Source organism: Oratosquilla oratoria, chromosome 37 (genome assembly GCF_046742065.1).
Source record: "Oratosquilla oratoria isolate Oo_2021 chromosome 37, ASM4674206v1, whole genome shotgun sequence".
Taxonomy (NCBI): domain Eukaryota; kingdom Metazoa; phylum Arthropoda; class Malacostraca; order Stomatopoda; family Squillidae; genus Oratosquilla; species Oratosquilla oratoria.
Genome location: NC_134813.1, coordinates 24921220 through 24931219, shown reverse-complemented (window position 1 = coordinate 24931219; position 10000 = coordinate 24921220).

The following is a 10000-nucleotide window of genomic DNA, read 5'->3' as shown; positions in this document are numbered from 1 at the left end:
TGATGATGATGATGATGATGATGATGATGATGATGATGATGATGGTGGTGGTGGTAGTGATGATCATGATGGTGATGATGATAACGATGGCAGGAGTGGTGGTGATGATAATGGTGATTGCAACTGCAGTGACAGTACTGATGAAGATACTCAATGAGATGATGATGGTGAAAATAGCGTTTAGAATATCAATTCACCACAGACACAATAAATAAATTAAAAAATAAATGAATATTTACAATACCCAATTTCCCGACAATGTAACTAAATCAATTCACCATAGACGCAAAAATAAATAAATAAATAAATAAACTATTTACAATACTAAATTTCCCGACAATGTAACAGTATGTGTACTTTGCACAACACATGAAAACACAAACCCACAGATTAATTATTAACAGAGTAAATAAAGTCTCGTTGACACGGGGCTAGTTTACTATCCGCTATTGCTAGTGACTTATAAATTACCCCTCTACTTGCCTAACATCAACGTAAAGTTAGTCAACTTGCCTCCAAACGTCCCGAGTGTCCACACGTACTTGCCGGGCAAGTTAACTTGCAGCAAGCACTAGATGGTACTAAACAAGCCCCGCGCCAACAGAGCGGATGAGGAACCTTTCATACGTAGAACGCTAAACTGCATCATAGAATTTATTCTACGAATCAAAGGCGCCCCACAAATCACAAAGAGTTATCAACCAATGTTGTACTCACAAATGGAACAAATAGGTTCACAAATACTTTTATTGTGAATGAGCAGTCTTGTTAACTTTTACTGGGATGGTTATATATACTTTTTTCAAAAAATGTAAAAGCATCCAAAATACTGTGTGGAATAAATAGCACTATGTAAATAATACATATGCATATATATAGATACACACACACATTTTATATATATATATATATATATACATATATATATATATATATATATATATATAAATTATATATAAATATATATATATATATGTAAAGGTACATCTACACCTACACGTTCATATACATATATATATATACATACATGCACATATATTGCATGTATACATATACACATACTAATGCACATACGCTGTACATATACACATACATGTACTTACATATACATATGCATAAAGAGATACATGTACATGTATACAAAGGCTCTAGATTGAAAGAACGAGATGATACCACATATTAGGACAAGCAGGAGGAGGAGGAGGAGGAGGAGGAGGAGGAGGAGGTGGTGGTGGTGGTGGAGGAGGAGGAGGAGGAGGAGGAGGAGGAGGAGGAGGAGGAGGAGGAGGAGGAGGAGGAGGAGGAGGACGAGAGCATTACCGAATTTCTTCTGAAGGAGAAGTCTCCTGTTTGTTCAGTAGACGAGAGGGTCTGCAAGAGAAGTCTGAAGCCCAAGTGAAACTTCATCACAAACAAATCAACAAGAAAAGAGAAAACAAGACACAACGAGGTTCCAGTTAGATGAACAGTGATGTGGAAGACAACAAAAGTAAATTAAAAAGAAAAATTTCTTTTTTGGTTTCAATATATATTTTTGGGAGTATTGGAAAATCGGCAACGGGGGGGGGAATATATATCAAATTTGGGTCTTGACTGAATTAAAAAAGTAATGTATTGATAACAAATAAAACAATTGGCGAGAGTTAGAAATAATGATAATAAGTGAATAAATAAGTAAGAATATATGATAAATGAATGTATAAAATAAGATAAAATGAAGAAATAAAGAATACAAATAAAGAGTACGTTTAGGATATATACAACGTGGAACGACTTATACAGAAGAGAAAAGATTATTTAGGTAAATACAACAAAATTAATTAAAATTATTTTCTTTCTTTTCACATGGTTCTTGAGAAAACTGTAGTCTTGTATACGCGTTCTAGAAAAGGGAAAAAAACGATAAAGAAAGAAAAACATGGGACACAAAACACCTTCATGGAGGATTTCTAGTAAAGAATTTTAATATTTATTTGAATCTTATGGACACGTGGCGAAAGCAAAAAAAAAAATAGATAAATAAATAAATACAAAAAATAAGAATGAGTAAACAGATAATAAACAAATATATAAATAAATGAATAAAAAGAATAACATAGATGAATAAATAGATAAATGATAATGATCATAATTATGATAATGATAATGATAATGATAATGATAATGATAATGAAAAAAGAAGAAATAGAAGCAATGTAATATAAGCATAAGCAGTTTAACATACAACGACATGGGACCTAAGCTCCAACACTACTGTACAATGGTGGACTTTATATACATTATTCAATCAATCTCCATTCGATACTTGTCACATCAAGGAAGACCCATCCTTACATGAGCATCATGCTACGAATTTGGGAGGATCCAATGAGAACAAATGCACCTGGACCAGTAAATATAAACATATATATTTCATTGCTGCAACAAACACAAAATTGTGTAAAAAAAAGTTGTTATATGTAGGATTATTTCAAAGATTCAACAACAATGACGACAGCAACAACAACAACAAGACATCATCATTAACAATAACAAAACATATTCATTAACAATAACAACAACAACATCAAGAACATCATCAACAACAACAAAGCATCATTAACAATAACATCAACAAAAACATCATCTGCAACAAAACATAATCATTAACAATAACAACAACAACAAAACATAATCATTAACAATAACAACAACAAAACATAATCATTAACAATAACATCAACAACATCATTATCAACAACAAAACATCATTAACAACAACAACAACAACGGTTGAATTTTCACTTGTTTTGATACAATGTAGGACTCGTGCAAACCTCCGCAATTGTTCATGTAGACAGCGTCCGTTCTCAAACCGTCAGTCTACAAAAAAGTAACAGTAGCGAGGGTAACTATTTGTTCCTATGTGGTAACCGAGGTAACTTTTTTTTTTGTAGTTGCAGCCAATGTAGTTGAAACATACAAAGAAACGAATGACAAAGAAATACAAAGAAGCTGGAAAGGGTGAAAATGAGGAGGAGGAGGAGGAGGAGGGGAAGGAGAAGAGGAGGAGAAACAGAACAAGGAGGAGGGCGATCAGAATGACGAGGAGGAGCAGAAGGAAGAGAACATGGAAAACGACGAGGAGGAGGACTAGGATGAGGAGAAGGAAGAGGTAGGGAGGAGGAGGAGGAGGAGGAGGAGGAGGAGGAGGAGGAGGAGAAGAAGGAGGAAGAGGAGAAGGAGGAGACAGAGGAGGAAGAGAATGATAGTAATGAGGAGGAGGATTAGGAAGAGGAGGAAAAGGAGGAGAAAAGAGGAGGAGGAGGAGAAGGAGGAGGAGGAGGAAGAGGAGGAGAAGGAGGAGGCGGAATAGGCTGTTGAAGATGTAGTGAGGGCGTACCATGTCAAGAGAAGGAATGGAGTATGCAAACAGCATACATGAGAGGAGGAGGAGGAGGAGGAGGAGGAGGAGGAGGAGGAGGAGGAGGAGGAGGAGGAGGAGGAGGAGGAGAATGATAGTAATGAGGAGGAGGAGGCTGAGGAGGAGACGGAGAGGGAGGAGACAGAAAGAGACGGAAAAAGAGAAAGGAAAGAGGAGGAAGAGGAGGAAGAGGAGGGGAGGAAGAGGAGGAAGAGGAGGAAGAAGAGGAGGAAGAGGGGAGGAAGAGGAGGGGGAGGAAGAGGAGGAAGGGGAAGAAGAGGAAGAGGAGGAGGGGAAGGAAGAGGAGGAGGGGGAGGGGGAGGAAGAGCAGGAAGAGGAGGAGGATGAGGGAGAAGATAAAGAAGAGGAAGACTAGGAGGAATTAGTGTTAAAGTAGTAGTCTTCGAATATAGTAATATAATTTAATTTATCTTTTTTATTCATTTATATATTTATTTGTTTGGTTGATAGTTTAGTTTCCAGTTTATTTATTTATTTATTCATTTATTTATTCATTTATTTATTTATTTTGGCATTGTGATCACAACACGGGGATTAAAACCTCCCATTTTCGACTTTCTTGGTTTCCAAAAAATTTTGAGTTTCCCACCTTTAATCCCCCCCCCAACCATAAAATAAATGCAAACCAGATAGGAGTGGCAAAGAATCTGATGCAGAAAATGATAGTAATGGCGGAGGAGGAGGAGGAGGAGGAGGAGGAGGAGGAGGAGGAGGAGGAGGGAGAGGAGGAGGAGGAGGGAGAGGAGGAGGAAGAGGGGGAGGAGGAGGGGAAGAAAAGGAGGGAGAGGAGGAGGAGGAAGAGGGGAGGAGGAGGGGAGGAGAAGGAGGGAGAGGAGGAGGAAGAGGAGGAAGAGGAGAGGAAGAGGAGAGGAGGAGGAGGAGGAGGAGGAGGAGGATTGAGTGCAGATTAATGAGTGGGAGATGGTACCAGTGGTTGAACAATTGATCGAGGACGTGGGTCTGACTGGCCCATGTAGAGTGCGAGAGAGGAAGGGAAGCGAAGGGATCACGCGAACGGTGAAGAGGAAGAGGAGGAGGAGGAGGAAGAGGAGAAGGAAGAGGAGGAAGAGGAGGAGGAGGAGAAGGAAGAGGAGGAGAAGGAAGAGGAGGAGAAGGAAGAGGAGGAGAAGGAAGAGGAGGAGAAGGAAGAGGAGAAGGAAGAGGAGGAGGAGGAAGAGGAGGAAGAGGAGGAGGAAGAGGAGGTGGAGGAGGAAGAGGAGGAGGAGGAGGTAGTGGTGATACCAGGAGAGTCGGTGGTATTGGTGGAGTTGGTGGTGGTGATGAAGGCGGTAGAGGTGGTGGAGTTGGTGGTGGTGGTGAAGGCGGTAGAGGTGGTGGGGTTGGTGGTGGTGAAGGCGGTAGAGGTGGTGGAGTTGGTGGTGGTGGTAGTGGTGAAAGCGGTAGAGGTAGTGGAGTTGGTGATGAAGGCGGTAGAGGTAGTGGAGTTGGTGGTGGTGGTGGTGGTGGTGAAGGCGGTAGAGGTGGTGGAGTTGGTGATGAAGGCGGTAGAGGTAGTGGAGTTGGTGGTGGTAGTGAAGACGGTAGAGGTGGTGGAGTTGGTGATGAAGGCGTTAGAGGTAGTGGAGTTGGTGGTGGTGGTGGTGGTGAAGGCGGTAGAGGTGGTGGAGTTGGTGGTGGTGAAGGCGGTAGAGGTGGTGGAGTTGGTGGTGGTGGTGAAGGCGGTAGAGGTGGTGGAGTTGGTGGTGGTGGTGAAGGCGGTAGAGGTGGTGGAGTTGGTGGTGGTGGTGGTGGTGGTGGTGAAGGCGGTAGAGGTGGTGGTGAAGGCGGTAGAGGTGGTGAAGGCGGTAGAGGTGGTGAAGGCGGTAGAGGTGGTGGAGTTGGTGATGGTGGTGAAGGCAGTAGAGGTGGAGTTGGTGGTGGTGGTGGTGGTGAAGGGGGTAGAGGTGTTAGAGTTGGTGATGGTGGTGAAGGCGGTAGAGACGGTGGAGTTGGTGGTGGTGGTGAAGGCGGTAGAGGTGGTGGAGTTGGTGGTGGTGGTGAAGGCGGTAGAGGTGGTGGAGTTGGTGGTGGTGGTGAAGGCGGTAGAGGTGGTGGAGTTGGTGGTGGTGGTGGTGAAGGCGGTAGAGGTGGTGGAGTTGGTGGTGGTGGTGGTGGTGAAGGCGGTAGAGGTGGTGGAGTTGGTGGTGGTGGTGGTGAAGGCGGTAGAGGTGGTGGAGTTGGTGGTGGTGGTGGTGAAGGCGGTAGAGGTGGTGGAGTTGGTGGTGGTGGTGATGGCGGTAGAGGTGGTGGACTTGGTGGTGGTGGTGGTGAAGGCGGTAGAGGTGGTGGAGTTGGTGGTAGTGGTGAAGGCGGTAGTGGTGGTGGTGTTGGTGGTGGTGGTGAAGGCGGTAGAGGTAGTGGAGTTGGTGGTGGTGGTGGTGGTGAAGGCGGTGAAGGCGGTAGAGGTGGTGGAGTTGGTGGTGGTGGTGAAGGCGGTAGAGGTGGTGGAGTTGGTGGTGGTGGTGAAGGCGGTAGAGGTGGTGGAGTTGGTGGTGGTGGTGAAGGCGGTAGAGGTGGTGGAGTTGGTGGTGAAGGCGGTAGAGGTGGTGGAGTTGGTGATGGTGGTGAAGGCGGTAGAAGTGGTGGAGTTGGTGATGGTGGTGAAGGCGGTAGAGGTGGTGGAGTTGGTGGTGGTGGTGTTGGTATTGGTGGTGATGGTGATGATAGTATTTGTGGTAGAAGGAGGAGGAGAAGGAAGAGGGTAATGATGAGGTGAGATAAAGGAACAGGAAATGAACGAAAAAAAAAAAAAAAAAAAAAAAACATTGTAATCACATATCTTGATTATCCGAAAACTTATCCTTTCCGGAAGAATCTACCAATGCGCTCATTCTGTTTTTCCACCGAGAGGCTCTGGAACCCTCCTCCCCTCTCTGCTCCTCTACGGACTCTTTCGAAAAGGAAATTTCTTAAAGACACTTCCCAACCACTCTCACTCCGCCTTAGAGTGACAATGACCTCAACTTAGTAGACATTTTATTTACATTATACAGGTGCCATCCTCCTCTCCTTCCCCCTCCTCCTCCTCCTCCTCCTCCTACCTCCACCTCCTCTTTTCCTTCTCCTCTTCCTCCTCTATCTCCTCTTCCTCCTCCATCTCCTCCTCCTCCTCCTCTTCTCTCATTTCTCACCTCCTCCCTCTCCTCTTCTCCCTCCTCCTCCTCTTCCTACTTCTCTTCCTCCTCCTCTCCTCTTCCTCCTCTCTCCTTCCTCTCCTCCTCCTTCTCCTCTTCCTCCTCCTTATCCTACTTCTCTTCCTCCTCCTCTTCCTACTTCTCTTCCTCCTCCTCTTCATCTTTGTCCTCCTCTTCTCCTCCTCCTCTTCATCTTTGTCCTCCTCTTCTTTCTACTTCGCTTCCTCCTCCTCATCCTCTATCTCCTCGTCCACCCCCCTTCTCTATTCTCCTCCCTCCTCCTCCTCTCCAACTTCCCTCCTTCTTCTTTTTTCCCACTTTATTCTTCCCTTTTCTCTTCTTTCTCTTCTTCCTCTTCTTTTTCTTCCTTTTCCTCTTATTTTTTCTCTTCTTCCTCTTCTTCGCTCTTTTTTTCTTCTTCCTCTTCCTCTTCTTCTGTTTATTCTTTTTCCTCTCCTTTGTCTTCCCCTCCTTTTTCTTGTTCTTCTTCTTTTTCTTCTTCTTCCATTTCTTCTTTTTTTTCTTTGACTTCTCTTCAGTTTTCTGCAGTTCTTTGGCTATCGTTCTTCACCCGCATATCTCCCTCCCGCTCTTGTCCACTGCCATCATCATTCCTGCAGCCATATTAATTCCTCTTTTTTGCTCCGCTCTCAGCCACAACACTCCGGCTCATTTTTCCACAGCGGTTTTCGAATAGTCTCAGTGTCCTTTTTATGTGTTGTACCCCGCTTTATCATCATTCGCACCCAATTATACTTTCCCTTACTATAAATCTTCTTCCATTACCATTATCTCCACCTCCGCCTCCCTCAACCCCCAACCCCCACCAAGAGCGCACCCACCCACCCCCAACTAAAAAAAAAAAAAAAAAAAAAAAAAATCTTCGTGTGGGCGAAGATTTCGAAAAAACCCGACAACAAAATTTTCGTCTCCAAGAACGTTGGTTGTGGTGGATCTTGTCCACGAAGTCCTGAGTTCGGGGGTTCTCTTCGGCTGGAAGGGTCCTTCATGTCTTGGGTGTCCATGGAGGTCCTACAAGTCTTAATCCCTCCGCGACAACCATAAGATAGTATGAAGTAAAGGAGGAGGGAGAGGAAGAGGAGGAGGAAGAGGAGGAGGAAGAGGAAGGCTTTCATAGTGTTCACACATTCAAAATCCATTTACAACCACCATAAGATTATAGGAAGAAGAGGAGGAGGACGAGGACGAGCAGGAAGAGGACAACGAGGACGAGGACGAGTAGAAGAGGACAACGAGGACGAGGACGAGCAGGAAGAGGACAACGAGGACGAGGACGAGCAGGAAGAGGACAACGAGGACGAGGACGAGCAGGAAGAGGACAACGAGGACGAGGACGAGCAGGAAGAGGACAACGAGGACGAGGATGAGCAGGAAGAGGACAACGAGGACAAGGACAAGCAGGAAGAGGACAACGAGGAAGAGGACGAGCAGAAGAGGACAACGAGGACGAGGAAGAGGAAAAGGAAGAGGAAAAGAGAATGGTGAACATAATAAAGATCAAAATGAGAGAGAGAAAGGAAGAGGAATAAGAAGAGGAGAATGAACATGATAAGAGACGAAAAAAGAGACAGAGAAAGAGGAAGAGGAAGTGGAAGAACAGAATGGTGAACATAATAAAGATCAAAATGAGAGAGAGAAAGGAAGAGGAATAAGAAGAGGAGAATGAACATGATAAGAGACGAAAAAAGAGACAGAGAAAGAGGAAGAGGAAGTGGAAGAACAGAATGGTGAACATAATAAAGATCAAAATGAGAGAGAGAAAGGAAGAGGAATAAGAAGAGGAGAATGAACATGATAAGAGACGAAAAAAGAGACAGAGAAAGAGAAAGAGGAAGAGGAAGAAGAGAAAAAGAAAAACGAAAATTAGGGTAGGAAGAAAGAATCGGCCGCACAAAAACGTGGAAAAGGAAACGAGGTGAGAAATTGAGGTAATGACAACGTTCAAGACAATAGTCATCACGGTGGTGGATGGCGGTGGATTGTGGTGGATGGCGGTGGATTGTGGTGGATGGCGGTGGATTGTGGTGGATGGCGGTGGATGGCGGTGGATGGTAGATGGTGGTGGATGGCAATGTAGTGATGTCGGTAATTTTGGTGGTGATTGGTTATGATCACATTGGTGGTGGTGATGGTGGTGGTGTTGGCAGTTTTGGTGATGGTGGTGATTGTTGGTGATGATGGTTATGGTGGTGGTGGTGACGATGGTGAGGGTGGTGGTGATGGTTATAGTGATGATGGTGGTGACGATGGCGAGGGTGGTGGTGGTGATTGGTGGTGATGATGGTTATGGTGGTGACTATGGTGGGGGTGGTGACTATGATGGGGGTGGTTATGGTGATGATGGCGAGGGTGGTGGTGGTGATTGGTGGTGATGATGGTTATGGTGGGGGTGGTGGTGACTATGATAGTGGTGGTTGGTGTTGGTGGCAATGGTAATGATCATGATGATGATAATGGAGAAAAAATGTGGTGATATTAAGGTGAAGGAGAAGGAGTTGGAGGAGTACAAGAAGGACAAGGAGGACAAGGAGGACAAGGAGGAGGAGGACGAGGAGGACAAGGACGAAGAGAAGAAAATGGAGAACAGAGTGGGGTGAGGGGATAGGGAGGAGTAAAATGAGGAGGAAAAGAAGGAAGAAGAGGAAAAAGAGGAAAAAGAGGAAGAAAATGAAGAGGAGGAAGAGGAAGAAGATCGAGGAGGATGAGGACCAAGAGAGGAAAATGGAGATGGGAGAGGGGTGAGGGGAGGAGTAAGAAGAGGAGGAAAGGATGGAAGAAGAGGAGAAAGAAGAGGAAAGGGAGTAAAAAGAGAAGAAAATCAAGAAGTATGAAGAGAATGAGAAAAAGTAAAGGGAGGAAGAGAGAGAGGTGATGAAGATGAGTAGGAAGAGGAGGAGAGGGAAAATAAGAGGAAGAGGAGGAGTAAGTGAAATAATAAAAAAGGAGGAAGAGGATGAAAAGATAAGAAAGAGGAGGAAGAAGAGAAGGAAGAGGAGGAAGAAGAGAAGTAAGAGGAGGAAGAAGAGAAAGAAGAGGAGGAAAAAGATAAGGAAGAGGAGGACGAAGAGAAGTAAGAGGAGGAAGAAGAGAAGGAGGAGGAGGAGAGGGGAGGAGGAGGAGAGGGGAGGAGTGGGAGGAAGAAGAGGAAGAAGAAGAGGAGGAAGAGGAGTGTCTGTGGAAGCAACACAATATGGACGTCCAAGTTAGGCAAGAGAACGATGAGGAAGAGGAAGAGGAAGAGGAGGAAGAGGAAGAGGAGGAGGAGGAGGAGGAGGAAGACCCAAAGGTGAGGAGCCGAAGGAGGAGGAAGAGAGTCTGGAGTGATAGGTGGAGTGAGTCTGAGGCAGAGGTGGGAGTTGAGGGGAGGAGGAAGGAGGGTGTAGGGTTGAGAAGAAGGGTGAAGGAGGAAGAGGAGGAGGAG